The sequence below is a fragment of the Sphaeramia orbicularis genome, chromosome 4, assembly GCF_902148855.1.
Source record: "Sphaeramia orbicularis chromosome 4, fSphaOr1.1, whole genome shotgun sequence".
Taxonomy (NCBI): Eukaryota; Metazoa; Chordata; class Actinopteri; order Kurtiformes; family Apogonidae; genus Sphaeramia; species Sphaeramia orbicularis.
In genome coordinates, this window is record NC_043960.1 from 23,748,101 (window position 1) to 23,768,541 (window position 20,441).

At 37.2% G+C, this 20,441-nt stretch overlaps 1 protein-coding gene and 1 long non-coding RNA gene across 2 annotated transcripts in view; both read right to left on the reverse strand.

Annotated features, from left to right (window-relative positions):
* The window catches only part of naaladl2 (N-acetylated alpha-linked acidic dipeptidase like 2), an 801,028-nt gene that overhangs the window by 106,253 nt on the left and 674,334 nt on the right, over nt 1-20,441 (reverse strand). The window lies entirely within an intron of this gene.
* On the reverse strand, nt 1,731-18,889 carry LOC115418363 (uncharacterized). Its single transcript, XR_003935284.1, has 3 exons — nt 18,879-18,889; nt 16,349-16,351; nt 1,731-1,858 (listed from the first exon to the last, which is right to left on the reverse strand). It is a non-coding gene; the product is annotated as an uncharacterized LOC115418363 (long non-coding RNA).

Genomic DNA, 20,441 nt, shown 5'->3' on the forward strand with positions numbered 1-20,441 from the left:
ACATTCTAATCTCATATGGCCGGCACAGTCCCCAGACCTCAACATTATTGAACATTTATGGTCAGTTTTAGAGATTCAAGTAAGACGTCGATTTCCACCGCCATCGTCTCTAAAAGAGTTGGAGGGTATTCTAACTGAAGAATGGCTTAAAATTCCTTTGGAAACAATTCACAAGTTGTATGAATCAATACCTCAGAGAATTGAGGCTGTAATTGCCGCAAAAGGCGGACCTACACCATATTAAATTATATTTTGTTGATTTTTTAAGGTGTTTCCATTATTTTGTCCAACCCCTGTAGATGTCCACTGTAGTGGCCACTATGCATGAAAGGGTTAATGTGTGAAATGCAAAAGTTACACTAAGATATTAACAATCATTTTAGTTCAGCTTCCACATTCAGACCAATATGATCTAAAGTGGGTTGGATCAGTAAAATACTAAGGTAATAACCAATAAATACTCACAACTCCAAATTTTTCTCCTTGTAAAAGTAAACATTTTCATGTTTTTACACTAAAACAAAGTATAATTTTGCAAAAACTGTGAATAAGCTGAACAAATATGAACCTGAAATGTCTTAAGAGTAGTAAGTGCAATTTTAACAGTATAATGTCTGTAAATGATAAACTGAAGCATAATACTGTTAAAACTGCACTTATTTATTCAGTTTGTTCATGTTATTCACATGGATTTGAAGGATAGTTTGTAGATGTAAACATTTTCATAATGTAATCTTACTTTTTTCACACTAAAACACAGAGGAAAGTTTGGAGTTGACATTATTTATATATTATTATGTTATTATTTTACTGGTCCGGCCCACTTCAGATTCAATTTAGCTGAATGTGGCCCCTGAACAATAATGAGTTTGACACCCCTGCTCTACATGATCAATGTGATTTTTTTTTTCTTGAAAAACCTGATGTATACAATTAGATACATGCAATACACAGATAATCCACCAGGGGGGAGGAATTCGTTCACCAGAGGCCTTTCCAGTGACACTACAAGACTGTTATTAATGAGGAAGGAGGCAGAACTTTGCCAATTTTGAAAAGGAATTACCAGTTTGTTCGACATGTTTGTGTTATATTGTGTTTGTTCAAAAATAATAATATTTGAGCATTGAAACCCGATGTATCAAATATGATACAAAATTGAAACTCATACATGGAAATTGATGTTTGTCAAAAAATTTTCCTGGATGTTCAGAAGGACCAATAAAGGCTCCAGTTTCAAAGAACTGGAATTTTCTGTCAACGATTTAGGCTCAGTATCACTCACTAACAAACCAACATGGTGACACATGGACGGAATTTGCAGATACAAAATACAAAAAGATGAGCAAAAAGGGCCAAAACAGTAGGTGGCGGTGTGGAAGGAATTCTGTCGCTATCCAACAAACGTGGAAGTCAGAAGAAGACAAAAACTTATGTCATCAACTGAGCGACTGTTCTGTTCATTTGTCTACAACGGCAGCAATACTTGTCTATCTGTTAGCCTGTTTGAGGCAAAGTGAAGAAGAGCGACCTTCGTTGTCCTTGCTATATCACCGAGTGGTTCGGTCGGTAAGGCGAGCCCGTGCTGCGCAAATCCGAGGCTTTTTCAGGAGACAGCAGGAGCGCCATCTATGGTCTTGGGGTGATTAAGTCACTTCCATTGTTGGAGTGGTGATTGGGCATGGATCGCTTTCACACCACAACGTACCGTACTGGAATTCACGCAGGACTACCTTCTCAGCTGGACTACGGCACAGTACTCGAGCACGGAACGTTTGCATTTACACTGATAAAATTAAGCGAACTTTGGGGTCAAACGGACTCGGATACGGACTCGGGTACTCAGTGTGAAAACGCCCTTACTTGATGCTTACAGTTTGAGTTAAAATTTTTAAACGGTTGATCCAGTCATTGTATACTGACAGTCAATAGAAACTTTGAGGTAGAAATGTATGCATATTTCTACTTGTAGGGGGGTTGTAATTATTCATTGTGGATTTATTGATGACTTAATGCTCGGGTAGTTGAGATAATGATAAGTTGTCATGTTGTCACGGTTCATTGCACATGGGTTGGTCTCTTTGCAAAAGTGGACCAAATACACATTGAGCAATACTCAGTGGGTATCTGCACAATTTGAGGATTGGTTTTGAAGGCCTATATAAAGGCCCAAAAAAGGCCACCATTGTTAGTCCAGTGAACGGCATCATGCCACGTCTATCACCTGAACAACGTCTCTGGGCACTGGATATGGTGGAGGCCGGTTTGAGCTACCGTGATATAGCTTGGCGTATGGGCTGTTCCCAACCCACAATCAGAAACCTGGTTGAACGCCACAACACCACAGGCTCTGCTGACGATAGACCACATCCAGGGTGGGAGAGAGCGACAACTCCAGACCAGGACCGCTACTGTTGTGACTTTGTGTTTGGCAGGTGCCATTTTCTTTTAACTTTTTTAAAAAAATTATTCTTGAAACTTTAGATTTTTCCTTTTTTATGCCAATATCCTAAACAAATGATTCACCTGAAAAAATTCCAGTTCAGGGTTTCAAAATAAAAATTACGTCGAAAAATATGGTCTCAAAGTTTTCATTGACTGTGAGTGTATATAAATACACATAAGGAATTCAAAGTGAGTGAATATTGTGCAAAACTGGACATTCTTCTGACATGCTTTGTACCTTTTAGTGCCTTTGCTACATGAATAAATACTTTACATTTATACATCAGCATAATCATTATTAATGGGTTTTACAAGATTTTAGACCCGAGTCCCAACAAAGTACTTATGAGTCTCTGTTTTTTGAAGTTGGAACACAGGAAAAGCTGTAAATGGTTTGGGGGCACTACATTTTTTATGACATCTTCACAAAACTGTCCTCAAACCAGGCCTAAAATAACTTGCCTCCAATGAGAGAGCAAGTTTAATTACATGCCCTGTACCATCACATTCTCCACACATTTGGTTTAAGTGCTTTGAGCTTAATTTGGAAGCCTCACACTATCTGTGCAAGTGCCTATATTTGCAAATACAGAACATATGAATGTGTGTACACGGTGGGGAAGCAAAATTTACAATATTTTGAGGCTGGGATTGAAAGACAGTGTATGACCAGTTAGTTTATTGAAAGTCATGAGAATTTATTTGCCACAAGAAAATTTACATAATAGAAAATGTTTTTATTCTATGTGTCCTCCTTCTTTCTCAATAACTGCCTTCACACGCTTCCTGAAACTTGCGCAAGTATTCCTCAAATATTCGGGTGACAACTTCTCCCATTCTTCTTTAATAGTATCTTTAAGAAAGTCAACATTGCTGTGTGATGTTCTATTGGTAGCATGTTCTACAACACCCCAAATAGCAGAATCCAGAGGGTTTAGATCTGGGCTAGAAGGCGGCCATAAACATGCTTCCCAAAAATTGCTAAAGTTGGATTTGTTGCTGTTGTCAACAAGTGTTTTGGTGTTCTTGTGTAAGATTTTAACTTCAAATCATATTTTACTGCATTTCTAACGGTCTTGTTGTCTACCTCAAGTTCAATTGCCATTTTTCTCATGGATTTGGTTGGATCCTTTAGGATTTTAGAGCTTTAATAAAAGCTTTGGTACGTTTTTTGTTGCTTCCTCCACTTCCAGACTTTCTCGTAATAGTTTTGCTCATAGTCATTCTCTTCTTTACATTATAAACAGTCTTTATGGACACTCCAACTATTTTTGAAATCTCCTTTGGTGTGACGAGTGCATTCAGCAAATCACACACTCTTTGACGTTTGCTTTCCTGATTACTCATATGGGCAAAAATTTCTGAAAAGGTATGGATAATAGTGTTAGGTATGATTATGACATCAATATATGTTTGGTTTCAAAACAATTGACTTAGTGTCTGCTGAGAAAAAACAACTAAATGTTCATTGTAAATTTTGCTTCCCCACCCTGTACAGGATTACAGAGTCTACATACTGTATCAAACACTGCAGATAGGGTTGTGTGTAAACGTCTGTATTAGAATGAATGTTTGATGTGTATAATTAACCCATATAATGAAGTTAACATGAGAGCTGAGATAGGTTGTAGACATACTATATATGGGATCAGACGGGTTGCATGTACAAAGTGATAAAGAGTAAAACAATAAAGGATGGTACCAATAGAGGTGGGGGCAGTGCTATGATGGATTGTGAGGGTCTCTATTATGCAGGTGTCTGGCCATCCTTCAGTGAATTGCTCCCTCCATAACAGGTGGCAGACCCACTTATGAAGGGTCCCTGCATGGTAATAGTAGCAATACATTTTAATGATCCCCGGGTTCCCAAGATAGCTGACTACATTTGGCTTTGTAACCAGAAGGAAATAGGTTAAAAGAGTCAGGAACCTTAGTTGCATTGTACCTCCTCTCTTCCAAATTGTTTCCTGTGTGATGAAGTGCTTTGTATCAGCAAAAAATGCAAAAGTTCGTTTAGCAAAGCAACAAGGTGAAACATCCATCTGTGTCACTAAACAAATGAAAGCATGTACAGAATGTAATGTAGTGAAAACAATTTAATAAAAAAAAAAAAAATGCCCTGATCTTTACCTGCAGGGGTGATGAACAGATGGTGTTAGTGAGAGTAGAAGACTTGTTAGTGGATGGCATCAAATATAAATTCACCATTACAAATAATTAACTATCTTTCTTTTTGTATATATTTTATTAACTTGCTTATGTAACTAGTTTCTGCAAACATCTAAAATCTTGTACACCCTCGATAACATTTGCCAAAAAATACAAAAAACCTCGGTTTATCATGATGACTCAAACCATAAAAACAGACCCAATAACAATATGATGCAGCTCTCCATGGCTATTTAGTCAGACACTGAAATAAGGTATTTATGCTTAAAGAAATGTATTATTGTTCTATATAAAAGTACAGCCCCCACAGTCTAACCTCAGAAACTATCTGGCACTTGGTTAAATGCAGCTGATGAACCATGTTTTACAGACTCTTTGGAGAAAATGTAATTTGACCTTAAAAGAGGTTATCTACAAAACAGAGACTTCTCTAACTATTTAATGTTGCTGAGGGACTGTATTTAGTTATTTTATCTTTTTAATGCTAAGAGCAGAGCTGAAATGGGATATTTAGGAATGATGGGGAGAAAAAATTTGCCCACTTCCTGTCTGTTTTTCCAATACACTATAATGGCATTGTATGACAAAAGTGCCCTCTAATTGCTTGACGAAGTGCTGAACAGATTAGGATCTTTACACAGGGTTCCTACAGGTTTCTACAAGTTAAATTTAAGACTTTTTAAGACCTTTTTAAAGCTACTTAGAACAGAATTTAATGCCCATTTCATGGCCATACTGGCAAAAATTTGTGACTCCTAGAATTTAGGAAATTGTGTTTATTTACTCCAACACCTCAATTCCCACCGTTCCGTGTCATTTCTCACTGGAGGCTGCAAAGTTAGCGATAACTCGTTCCTAATTTCAATATAAAGTGTCGGGTGGAACTGAGTCAAGTAACGTTACTTTCTTTGCAGCTTGGACATTTCAGACACATTTAACCCTTTCATGCATAGTGGTCACTACAATGGACAGTTACTCTACAGCTTTAATCTTGTATATTCATGGGTTTTGTTGTTTTAGTTCCATATCAACCAACACAGTGGACACTTACGCATCATCTCATAAACTGCAATTCATACCATTATTGTAACTTTGCTGTTCTTGATTGGCTCTTGAGTGGAAATCAATTGTTAATATTTATTTTTTGCATATTATCTCCATGAAGTGAGTAATAACTAGTATTAGAATATGTTAAAATGTGAGAAAACATCAGATTAGCTGCGTTAAACATGGTTTCATTTCACTGTTTTCATATCACTTTATGATATTGGGTTTTAAATACGTTTCTTTGCTTCAAGAATAAAATTCATGGTGTAGCTGAGTGGACATTTTTGTAACTCCATGAAAAACAGGTTGATTTAAAAAAAAATTCAATCACATTGTTTTTTTTTCATGCCTAAAGAGGAATAAAAACACTCAGGAAAAAAAATCTTGATTAAGGTTCTAATAATTCACGCATGAAAGGGTTAAACACAAACATCGCCAACATGTTTATGGCAACATAACTTAAGACCTACCGTATCAAACTTTTTCAGACTTTTTAAGGTATTCAATGCACATTTGTAAATTCAAGACTTTTAAGACTTTTTAAGAACCCGCGGGAACCCTGTTTATAGCATAAAATGTTGCTAATGAGTTCACACAAGATGTTTAGCGATGCTGCAATGTTGCTACTACCTGCTTACTTTCTATAATGTTGTTGCCACAAATATGCCATCAGTATGATTTCATTTTTCTATGAATGTATTTTGTAAAAAAGTGACAAGTTCAAGCTGCCAGGTGATTCATTCAACCTCGAGTGAAAAAAAGAAAGAGGGAATGCTTGTGCACTGGAATTTTTTTTTGTCATATCTGTGACACCTTCAGATGTTCTCTTTGGGCATTCATTCTGGTATCCCACTGGGTGTCTCCCTTTGGCATCCATGGGAGACCCCCCCAAGGTGCCATCCCACAGTAGCTCTATTCTATCATGCCATCCTTGACTGGCTGACAGATGTGGTGTCTGCTCCTTAAAGGGGGAGCGTCGTGTTGCTATAAGTGTCGAACGTGAAGTAAACACATTCAAAAAGAAACCTCTTCTCACTCTCAGACGCAGCATCTCAGACCACAGATCTCAATGTGAGCTAACCACGTGGACACCAAATTGTACCTGGTAATGACAATCTGAGCCAAGCAGCTGGACTGTATCTGTACGACTGCTGAGTCAGAAACCCATTCTGTATTAGCGTGCTTCCACTGAGAGGTATGGTTCAAGTTGGGTTGGTATAGCACGGTATGCTATTTTATGTGTTTCCATTGCAAAAGGGGCCCAAACAACCGACCCATACTGACTATTTCTTGGTGCCCTTCTGTTGGGGGTCCATAGGAAAATAGTACGGTACAGACAGGGTGGAGCTAGACTGGTGTGATCCTGATTGGGTGACAAAAAAAAGTCTGGATGTCTTCTAATGTTGTTGCTAATTGGGTCTCGTTTGTTTTCATTGCACTGATATGACGTCACGCTAGGCGTCTGGCCAAAATCCTGCCTACCAAGTGAGGGTACATCTGGCAGTGGAGACCCTCACCTGGCCAGGCCATACCATTCCAAACCATACCGTACTGTATCGACCTTAACCATACCACTTAGTGGAAACGCGGTATTTGTGATTCAATATTTGGGCTGCAACATGCTCAGAATGCATTAGCATCCATGGCTAACAGCCCAAGGTGGTGGTGCAATGACGTTGTAGTTAGCACTTCTGCCTCACAGCAAGATGATTACAGGTTTGATTCTCTCTGGAGCCTTTCTGTTTTGAATGTCCCTTTTCTGTCCTTGCCATGTGGGTTCCCTCTCAGTCCTCCAATTTCTTATACCATTAAAACAAGTACATAGAATTGTCTCCAGAGGGTATTCAGTAGTAGCTCACAGCTCCTAGTATGTGCAATATGCTAATGCTAGAACCAGGAAGTATGACCATATTAGTCCTGTGCTCAGATCTGTGCATTGGCTTCCTGTCGCTCAGAGAATAGACTTTAAAACAGCTCTGCTGGTCTATAAGTCTGTAAATGGTCTAGCACCGAAGTATCTGTGACATGCTGGTCCCATATGAACCATCTCAGACCCTGAGAACCTCAGGGATTCGTCTTCTGCTGGTGCCCAGAGTCAGGACTAAACAGGGTGAAGCTGCATTTCAGTTCTATGCAGCTAAACTCTGGAACAGTCTTCCTGATGATGTCAGACAGACCTCTACTGTGACAATGTTTAAGTCCAGGCTGAAAACAGCTCTGTTCAACTGTGCATAGAACAACTGAAAGGGTTCTATCTGCACTCTCCTCTTTTACTTTGTTTTAATTGATTATTATTTATGTTTTATTGATTATGTTTTAATTGTAATTGTGTGTTTTCAATCTGTCTCTTTTCCATTTTGGAAAGCACTGTGGATTGCCCAGTGTATGAATTGTGCTATACAAATACATCTGCCTTACCTTGCTAATGCTAGGTGTTCTGTTTATTAGGATGGGTAAAACACAGGGGCTGAATTTCCCGACTGGGCTAACTAAGGAAGTTAATCTTTAACCTTTAGCTGTGCATGTTTCTCTGTCGAGACTCGTCAACATAAGCCACTACACCAAACTAGCCCAACACCAGTGGATCTGATGCTAGTATTGTAAGTATTTGGTAAAATATTTAGTATGTGTATCTTATTTTATGAAGTGGAGTAACTTCTGGTGAATTGTGTGTATGTGTGTCTGTGTGTGTGGTGTGTGTTTCTTGGAATGGCTATGGTACAAGGCAAAGTGATGGGTGTGAGAATGAAGCAGAGAGAATGTTCCCACCAAGACATATCCAAAACATTCTAAGAGGGTCATAACCTAACATCATGTTTGGCTTAAGAGTCTACCACATATGCATCAGGTGGTTGGTTCCTTTTATGATAACAGTGATGTCAGATCACCCCTGTATAAAACCCCTGTCGAAAAAAGAATAGGGAAGATTCCCTGAGAGCATTCCGAAGTTGTGGTTTCTTCTTTATTTTAGCCACAACATTAGCTGTAACCTTTTTTGGTACCCAGGGATACACCATCCTCACAGAAGCCAGCTGGGTCAAACTACTTCACTGTATCCTATAGTCATATACAGAAACGGATACTCAAAGAGAATGTAAGGACCTTAAGGTTAACAAATTAACTCCAGTTCTCTGAAACATGAATGGGATATTTCACCAGACTATACCCTCCTTGCCTGGAGTGAGGAAAAAGTGTGTTTACCTAGACCGTGGTGGTCTGTTTATGTCATGCTGTTGTAGTAGGAGAGGACATTACATGTGTCTACCAGTCAAGGCTGGGGTGGTGTAATAGGGCTTCTGGGGAAAAGCTCTGGAGTGGATGCAACTGTGTTCCAGGCGTAATGCTCGAGGCGACTAGACTTCCAATTGTCATACTTCAGCTACTTTTACAGATGTTGACTCTCTAAATTGCTTCCTGTTGACCCCTACATGAAGTCAGGGTGGGGCACAATGTCTCAAGAGGTAAAACCTATCTTCAAAAAAAAAACAAAAACAAAAACCCTTAAGCCTTGCAAGCAACAGCACAGAGATAAATCCAATCCATCAACACACAAGCCAAGGCTTTGATCTTCATGGATGGAAAAGCCTCTGTTTTCCCTCCTCCTTTTTGCTCCACTATAATCTCTATTTTATGGCTGTTTTAATGTTCCTCTCTTATTGAACATCTATGGAGAAAGCGGTGGGCACGGGTTGAAAACCATTTCATTACATAAATCCCCATCAAATTGAATATTTTAGGGTTTTAGAACACTGTAATCAGATTACATTTGTGAAATGGGTGACTATTTTCTGGAAATGTACAGACAAGTGAAGGTGTCACAAAGGGCTGCACGATATTGGAAAAAACTGACATTGCAAGTTTTTTTTTAACCCTGCGATATATATTACAATATGAAAAAATACTCAGGAGTATATAATAGCTGTGTGGTGCTGACGTAAACGGTCAAACAAATTAGTTGTGTTTCCTGTCGTTGTGGCGACAGGTGGAAGGCACTATCGACACAGAATACGTGTTTCAATACCATTCTTCTTGTAGCTGAAATAATTCCAGATAACTGATGTTGCTTTTCTTTCTGGCACCATGTCTTCGTTTTTGGTGATTTTCAATGTTGTTACCAGCGACTCACTCCATGTGCAGGGGCGTGGTCTGCTTCGGCAAACTGATTAAGAACGATTGTGATTGGTAGATCGCTGTGTGCAGTGTGTGTCAGGTACCCAGGTTGAAATTAGATGAGAACATGTCGAGTTCATTTGCCTCCTACATTGCTGAACCTGCGATGTGACTATTGCGCGCACACACATTGCGACACTAAAACATTATATTGTGCAGCTCTAGTGTCACAGCAGGGCCATTTCTAGCTTTGTGGAGGCCCTAAGCAAGATGCTGTTTTGGGGGCCCCTAGATTGTCAAACTACGATGAAGAGATTCCTAAACCCTTTAGATGATCAACGAAGATGCCACAATCTATGAGCAAAACATGCTACAGTTAAAATTAGACATCTTAAGTTGAGCAACTAAGGCAACTTAAACCGATAAAAAAACTATGATACAAGGAAAACAATCCTCTATACGTCAATAAATAAAACCGATTTTGAGTGTTTATAAAAAAAAAAAGTTTACTTTAAATAAAAAAATACAACAACCACTGAGATAACTTCTTTTTGATGCCATTACAGTGTTTGTTTTGTTTAATACTCTCGCTAACAGGAATGGTAGGTGGGTAGGTGTCAATCATTCCCATCATACCTGTTGGCGGCCTGCTACGTCACTAACTATTTGACAGTGCGGTCCAATGAATACTGTCTCAAAAACACCAGCCACAGTTTATCATTGCAGTTCACTTTATTTATATCCTACATTTATTTTTTAAGCATATAAGGCAGTGTTTTCCAACCTTGGGGTCAGGACCCCACGTGGGGTCCCCTGGAATTCAAATGGGGTCACCTGAAATTTCTAGTAATTGATTAAAAAAATAAAAAAATAAATAAAAAACAAAAAACAACATACTAATAAAAATATATGGTGAGTTGACAGAGACAATCCCAATACATAAGACATGACAAACTGTGAAGCTGAAACTGAAGCACTGTGGTACTGTTTATCTTTCAAATGTTCATTGTGGTCAGTTTCAGATGCTGCAGCTCTTTCATAATTCATAGTTTGAGTTCTTGTTTGTTCAGTATTAATTGTCAGCCTTGTAAATCCAAGCTGGACTGACTGTACATATCCTGACCATGGAAAATAAAATTCTCACTTTGTGCAGTCATCTACACCTGGCTTTTCTGCCTCCGTCCATAATAATATACATTATATAAGACTAAATGTCGTCTAAAATTAACGTTTATTTGCAACATAGTAAAAGCAAACTACTACATGATCAAAAACAAAGTAATGTTAGCAAAAAATTTCTCTGTTTTGAATGTTTGGGGTCAGCAGAAATTTGTGATGTTAAAATGGGGTCACGAGCCAAAAAAGGCTGGGAACCACTGATATAAGGGATGGAATAAACACATGAGATAGCTACAGATAAAGAAAGGACATTCTAATTCTCCTCAGATGAGGCTGAACATGCAGGTTTGGGGGCACCAGGAGACTTAGGCGCCCTAAGCATTCTCCTAGTCCACCTATAGTAATAATAATAATAATAATAATAATAATAATAATAATAATAATAATAATACATTTAATTTATAAGCGCCTTTCAAGACACCCAAGGACACTGTACAACAAGATAAAACAAACAATCCATAAAATACAAAGAAATAAACAGATTAAAACAAATAATTACTATATATAGAAATGAAGTAGTAGAATGGAGATTAGAGCTTATGGGTAGTAGGGGTCACCAACCCTGGTCCTCAACTATCCTACCACTATCCTGCATGTTTTAGATGTATCCCCCTTCCAACACACCTGATTCAAATGATAAACCTATCATCAAGCTCAGCAGAAGTCTGATAATGACTGTCAGGTGTGATGGAAGAGGGAAACATCTATAACATGCAGGATAGTAGCTCTGGAGGACCAGGGTTGGGCACTCCTGACCCATGGCAAGAAGTGGCTTTGTGGCACATCAATTAGTTTAACATTAGCGGCCTGTTAGAGATCACTGAGGGCTTTTTAACACTTTATTCATTTTGGTCTTAATCGGTAAAGTAGTTGTTGAATTGCAAATCAGAGAACATCATCAAATGCAATATGAGAAGCTTATTCATCAAATTGATTGGCAATCATCTCACTAAGGAAACATTTTGACCACATAGTTGACTAAAAAAGCACTCGGAGAGCCCCCCCCCGATCACCACCAAAATTTAATCATTTGTTCCTTGTGGCAGTATCAACATTTCCTGAAAATTTCATCCAAATCCGTCTATAACTGCAAGACAAACAGACAAAAAACCCTGATGAAAACAGAACCTCTGCCGTTCCTTGGCAGAGGTAAAAACAAAAAAAAAAGATTCGGTTGTAGCCACAAAAATATCTGAAGTGTTAAAATACAGGTACCACAAGTCTAAACTGGGTAGCATCAACAACACGAATGCGTTGAAATGTGCTTTTGTTCATATGTTTTAACACCAGATGGTAAACTGCAATAGATTATTTTTGATTATTTGATAGTTTAACTCTTTTCCAGAATATGTCTCAATTAAACCAGCTTTTAAATGCATATATGGACATAGAGAACTGGTTTTAAATTTATTTTTTTACCTCCGCCAAGGAATGGCGGAGGTTATGTTTTCATCTGGGTTTGTTTGTTTGTCTGTTAGCAAGATAACTCAAAAAGTTATGGACGGATTTTAATGATATTTTCAGGAAATGTTGATACTGGCACAAAGAAGAAATTATTACATTTTGATAGTGATTAGGGAAGGGGGGGGCTTTTCTTGCAGTTATTTTTTTAGCTAGCTATTCATTTTAATTGTCCAAATGAAATAAGTAACCCATGTAATGTAATGATAGCCACATAAGAATCAGCTATTTACATTTATTTTTTTCTTTCAGTTTTTACAAAGCCACATAGAGCTTAAGAGAAGGTTAGAAGCTGCTTGAGCTGCATATATTTTGGGGGAATTTCTTTTCTTAAACATCCCCCTCTTGCTCACATATTGAGTGCCATCTTACAAGAGCTTATGTGAACGGTTCAAAGAACTCAATTAAGACATGTGACCTAAGAGCAGAAAACAGGAGATTTTAAGCCCGTTCATCTTCTATACCTTCACAGATCTGAATCGGCTCCCACCATCTACTCTCCTCCTCTACTACAGTTTTTATTTTTTTTGTCATTTCCTGCTCTTCCTTTATCTTTTTGTGTCCATCTTGCTTCTTTAGTTGCCCTCCCTCTCATTTTCCACTGATTCATCCTTTCATTCTTCTATTTCACTGTCCAGCGTCTCTCCATTTACACCAATCACTTTCCCTCTAGGTGGTATATAGAACACTTAGTCTCCACCACCATCACCTTTATCTGTCGCTGAAGGATTATCAGCTACTTTGTCATTGTCCCACCGTCCTCGTCTCATTACGATGTGTGTATTTACTCTGTTACCGTCTTGCCTTTCCCTTCTCCTCGCCTCTCTATGTTGCTACTTTTTCCATCCACCTCTTTGTTTGCTTTGTTTCCCTCAAAGACCGTGGAAGGACGTGAAATCATTTTCAATGATACTTGTAGATGGCTGGCAAATATAATCAGCACGTCTTGGAACAATTAAATACCTGACGAAAAATTAATTTGCAGAGGCAGGATGTAATTTGGTCTTTCATCATCATGTCTTTTGTTTTCAATGTTGTTGTTCTGTACTGATAGTACGCGTTGTGTTTTAGGTGAAACTGACCTTGGTGTTCAAAGTAAATCACCTGGGAATTAGGAGAGTGGTAGGAAGGCTACCACCAGGGAAATTAATACGCTATGCTGAATAAAGCCTTTTTTTTTATATTGTCAAATGAACCTGAAACACTCTTTACCCACACCTTTACATAATCAGATTCTGGAGGGCTGCAAACATTTTGGAGTGTCTTTTATTTATAGAAGCCAATAGCTCATAAATTCCCCTCAAATGGCTTTACCGTCTGTATACGATACAACTCCCTCTATTCTTACAATCTCTGAGATCCTTTGTGCCTTGGAAAACCAAAAATATACAGTAAGTAAACTGGTTTATACAGAAACTGGCCAGGTGTGAAAGTGTTTCCATGTACATACATTATCATGTCTGCTGTTGAAACACACATGGGAGTTTTTCATACTGTTTGTCATATTGAATGGCTACTCAATATGAAGTTTCAACTTTTTTTTTTTTTTTTCATACCCATGAATCCATTGGCATAAGTGGGAAGTACAATTTATACCACACTGAATGCAATACAGTCTCAGAAACATACATATTTTTAGCAATTAATAAATGAATAAAAGACTTCTGTGCATATATATGATACATAAAGGCCCTCATTTTACACAGTTGAAACTACTTAAAACAAGCGGTACAAACACAACAAACCCCGCCCCTCGCATGTATTGTAGCTTATTTTGGCATCGATTCATCTGATGTCATCATGTCTCTGCGTGTGCTGATGTCAGCATATCAATTGCCTCTATATATGTGCCAAGTTTGAAGTGAACTGAAACAAAATTGATGTTTTTATCGAGATTTGAAATTTCACCCATTTTAAGTAAATACGAGAAGAAAAAAATATTTTAAAAATTCATAAAAAATTTAAGCTTTTACCTACTTTTTCCATAATCTAACCACATCTATTCTGGGTCATTGGCAATCTATAAACCCAATTTGGTGTGAATTCAATCAATAGTTTTGCTGCTAAAGACGTGAAATTTTGGCCATTATAAGTAAATGAGAAAAAAAAAAAAAGATTTCAAAAATTCATTAAAAAAATTAAACTTTGACCTACTTTTCCCAAAGTATAACCACATCTATTCTGAGTCACTGGCAACCTATAAACCCACTTTAGTATGAATTCAACCAATAGTTTTGCTGCTACAGACATTTGAAATTTCACCTATTACAAGTAAATGGGAAAAAAAAGATTTTAAAATTGCATTAAAAAATCTGAACTTTGACCTGCTTTTCCCAAAATGTACTCAGATCTATTCTGGGTCACTGGCAATCTATAAACCCAATTTGGTATGAATTCAACCAATAGTTTTGCTGATAGAGTGTTAACAAACAAAGAAGCAAACAAACCAGACCAAAAACAATACCCCTTGCCTTTCCTTTTGGTGGGGGGGGGTAATAAGGTCATAAGTATACATTGTTGTAGCATATGTGCATTAGCATTTACAGGCTGTTCTCAGCATTAGCGAACAGAGAAGCAGGTTTCTGTATGACTAGCAGAGGAGACGGCAAAAAAAACAAATTAGTACTTCCTGTTGATATTTTACTGACACTTCCTGTTTTCATTTTTGACTAAACAGCTGCATTAACTTTAATATTGCAAAACCACGAATAATATTGAAATGATTAACTTAAATAAATGTTAACAGACTCTGACAAATGAAAACAGGAGTCAGAGCATGAGGTCTATTCATAACAGAAGGGTCATAACTTACAGAAATGTCTGTCATGCACAGCTGATATGGATAGGACTGCATGGCATAATGTATATCAAGTTGGAATTCCGTGTTTCCCATGAGCCTCTGCTGCTTATCAAGAAGTAGATTGTTTGCTTTTGTATTGGACATATACATATATATATATATATATATATATATATATATATATATATATATATATATAAAAACTTAACAGATGACTCAAATCATTGTATTTTAAGGCTTTGAAACTACCTTTGAGGGCAAATATTAACACATTAAGAAAATGTATTAGTTCATAGAGATGCTCAGTCACTGAAATCTGTTTAATTTGACATTGGCCAATTTCAACATCCAGAGGCTTCTTTTTGCTACAGACTAGAACCTGGATATATTTTCCATTAAGTCCTTCTGTATGATATTCAGAGATGACAGTTAAATTGAAATATACAGTGCAATGGTTGAATGTGTTTAATATGTTATTCCAAATATAGGCTGATCCCTGAGTTGAAAGAAAAAATCCTTGGCAGGACCCTTGAGTCAGTTGAGATATGCAAGTTGAACAGTGGAGCAGAATGTGAAAGGCATGTAAGTCTTGACCCCTATGTGCTAAATAAAGTTGCCCATAATGTTGGAATAAAATATTTTGACCTCTTTTCATGAAAAGATTGTGTGAAAGTGATTTATCCTTGATAGAAAAAGTGGAACTCAGACTCTGTATGTAATCACTGTACCTGGTCAAAGGTGATCACAGATGTATAAATAGGAATAAAAAGAGGGATATGACTGAAAACAAAATTATTCCAATTTTATGGGCAACAGTGCAAATATTTCTCCCTAATTTCATTATTCTTATTTCATGTCTTACACACACCTTGCCCTCATTGTAGATAATATGGGTAAAAATCAGCGAGTGATTCATTGATAGTGGGTAGACAGTGTAAGAGGTCTATATACAACGGTCTTTGGCATCATTAAATACACAAATATCAAGTTTATTTATATTTTAATGCAAACATGGTTACTAAAGGGAAATGGTCTTAGTTGGATGTTGATCTAGGTCAGTGGTTATTAATCTGACGTGCACGCCAAACGATTAGACCATCAAGAGTCATCAAAAACAATGGTTATGCAATCAAGTACTAACTCCTGTGTGTATCATGTGACTAAAACAGACAGAAAAGAAAACATGAAATGCCTAAAAGCACTGTTTTTGTCAGTACAATGTCATAGATATTGATGTAAGAACTGAAGTGATTTTGGTTATTATCAAGAAAACATGGAAAATTACTAGATATCAGCTCTGAAATTAAACTCTTATGAGCTACTTTTGTTTTATCATTATATTTGTCCAAAAAGTATACCTTTAGTTGTACCAGGCATTAAAATGAACAAGAAATTGAAGAAAACAAGGGGTGGTCTAATAATTTTTTCTGCGACTGTATACACCCAATAAGATAATCAAAAGGCAAGGCAAATGTCTTTATTTATATCGCATCATTTATACACAAGCCAATTCAAAGTGCCTTACAAAGGCATAAAATTACATTACAATCATGGAGAATAAAACATTAAACAAAAGGAAAGTGCAGAAAAGATTTTAAAAAAAGAAATAAAGACGGAAATTAAAACAGGAATAAGCGACAGTTAAAACAAAAGCTAAAAACAGTCTTGACTAAAATTAAGAATTTAATGTTAAATCAATCAAGACAGTTAAAATTGTGAGTTGCAGTGCAGATATTAGAACTAAAACTACTCGAATCAAAGGCAGCTGTAAACAAATGAGTCTTTAACCTTGATTTAAAAGTCTGTATGAACCTACACCTAAAATAATTTGTCAGCATTTCAAAATATCAAGCTGTTTAGTAGCCACACCCTCTTGACCTCCGAAACTTTGTGACCCCCACAGCCAGACCAACACTCTGGTCAGGTCAGATACCTAACTCAAAGTTTTTTGGTTTTTTTTTACCTTTTGTCAGGGTATCATCATATGTAGAAAACCACGTCTGAGATATGTAAAAATATCAGTATCAAAAAAGAAAGTAAGGCACTATTTGGAGAGTTAAAGGAGTGATATTTAGCTTTTTTTTAAATGGAATTATGCATTTTAAAACATTTCCCTGTGGTCTACATAAACTGTAAATGCTATGTTTGGGTCTGAGTTCTTCATTAATTCAACTCCACAGGTCCATCTTCAATCCTATTTCTGAGTAATGACACCAGAAAGGTCGTTTTGAGCGCTGGCCCTTTAAATGCAAATGAGCCACTTCAGGCCCCACCCCCTCCAGGTTGTTGGTTGTGCTGCTCTGTCCGGTTCAAACAACAACTGAACATTTTAGGTAATCGACTCAAAGTTTGGACATATTTTCAGTATGTACTACAACCGCTGCTGCTGACAAACAATTATGTCATACACGGAGAAATGTTCATCGGAAGTCTTGACCTTATATGTGCAAATGTCGTGATGTAACTAGTTATAGATGTAACAAATTAAGAAGGAATTAAAAATCCACTCGATTTTTACCAAAATGAACATAAAGATAGCTTTGCAGCACCTGGAGGGTTCAAATTCAAACTTTATGAACTATTAGGGTCCAAATACACAAATAAATGAACCAAAGACTAATAAAAGTGGGTTTAGCAAAATACGACCCCTTTAAGACAAATCCATTGTTTTAACTTTTCAGATTTTGACCCAGAACCTAATACAGGAATAATTTGTACAAACACATTTTACACAGATATTTTACAAAACATCCCGTTTATCAGTTCTCATGTAAAATATTCCCTCTATCACATAAATAAGTAACTTTAAAATTCAAAGTTTTGGAACTATTAGGGTCCAAATACACAAATAAATGTACCAAAGACTAATACAAGTGGGTTTAGCTAAATATGACCCCTTTAAGTTAACTTTGGTTTTATTGAAGGACAGGACAGTTTTTGCATGAGACTGGGGGGGTGGGTTCTGCAAGGAAAAAAAGTAGGAATCACTGATCTGGGTGATTGATATCCAGCTGTCTGTCATTGTGTTAACTTCCCACCTCTAAAATTAGTACATCAACCTTCGAAAAATCTATCGTCATCCAGCTCCTCTAGATAAATGCATAGTTTATGTGTAATAATTAATGAACATATACTGCAGGTATGTATGCCTGACATAAACATACACCCAAACCTTCCATATTGTGTACCCAGCAGTGAGCTGGCAGCAGTGAAGCAGTGTGTCACTACTACTCAACACTAGCTTGATCAATGACACCCTTGCCCTGCCAAGTCAGGCGAAGCCAAGTCATACACAACGTCATACTTAAAAAATTAGCTGCGAGCAAAGGAAAAAAAAAAAAGAATAGCTAGAAAGTGAGAAAGGCCAAGGGAGCTCAGTAGACAAGGAGAGAGAGAGAGAGAGAACAAGAGAAAAGCTTCCTGCTGTTGCCACCTGCCACCCTGAACTCCCCCGACCGAGCTGCATCCAAAACCGCATTTGACAAATGAGTACAGGGACGCAGAGTGTAGGCAAAGTCCCTGAGCTACAACACTAACAATGCACATACACCATCCCATAGAGAGCAGAGAGGTGGGTGTGGGCTGACGTGTGTGAAAAACACAGGAGGTGATAGAGTGGGAGAAAGGTGAACAGAATACAGAAGACTGAGGCTGAATACAAGCACACAGCAAACAAACTTTTTACATAACCACTGAATAATATTCAAATCGTTTAGATCATTCAAATGAGAACAATGAGTAACGCCCCAACGTTCTTCTTTGGGCAGAGTTTTTCTATGTATGACATGATGGTATAGGTACTGACTGATTGATTGATTGATTGATTGATGTATTTATTTCGAACATGAATGTCAAACAGAAGAAAATAAATAAACAAAACACTTAAACATAAGTCATATAATACATATTCGATAAGGAGTGAGAAGAAGTACAACTTATAAACTCCCACCCCTTCTCCTTATATAATTAATAATAATAATAACCTTCCTCGTCTAATCAGATCTATACACTATGCCATAATATGACTGATACTTACTAGTAAATAATTAGGTTTCTGGCTTTATATTATTATGAACAAATATAATATGATTTACATAAACACATAATACAATAACACATATGTAAATACATATTCATACATAGATCTATACACACATATACACCTACATATATACACACACACACACACAAACACACCTATACATACATTTACACACACTTACCACATGTACATCTTTATAACACCCAGTGATCCCCAAGCCCTCCCTCATCCCTGTACCTCTGAAAAATTGTGTCTTTGTACCTCCTTTTAAATTCTTTCATGCTTGGACATTGCTTTAACTCTATATTAAATCTGTTCCACAGTCTCACCCCGCTGACAGAAACACAAAAACCCTTCCTAGTCATGCGTATTAAGGGAATTTTAAAGTTAATTTTCCCCCTTAAATCATAACCCCCCTCATGAATACTGAATAATTTCTGTATATTTGTTGGTAAAAGATTATTTTTAGCTTTGTACATTATTTGAGCTGTTTGATAGTCCACAATGTCTGTGAACTTGAGTAATTTTGAGTGTAAGAATAATGAGTTTGTGTGTTCCTGGTAGCCAACATTATGAATGATCCGTATTGCTCTTTTTTGAATAATAGTTAGTGGTTGTAGTGAGGTCTTGTAGTTGTTACCCCAGATCTCAGCACAGTACTGTAAATATGGTGAAACTAGGGAACAGTATAGAGTGTGAAGTTACTTGTGATCCAAAACCTTCTTTGCTTTATTTATTATTGCAATGCTTCTGGAGACTTTGGTTTGTACATGTTTGATATGGGCTTTCCAACTGATTCTGTCATCAATGGTTACCCCCAGAAATTTTATTTCATGAACTCTCTCTATTTCAATTCCGTCAAAGGTACTGCTTTGGATCAGTGTGAAGCATCTTTAATTGTATTTGTTATTAAGGATGCTGTCAGCTTCCATATGTTTAGACTTGAATCGGACATGTAATGTTATCTGTCATCTTTCACACTGGAGGCCTGTCACACTTACTATATCCCTGTGTTATAATTATATAAGCTACCAGTAATTATCCTGCAGTCAGGGGATACTGATGGTCCTGAATAAAAACAGGTGGGTGAAACCAACTTAAATTACTCTACACTCTTTTAATGGTGTCACCTCTTGGCCTTCCTTCTATTGGCATCACTCATCACTCATCATCAGGGGTACCACTACC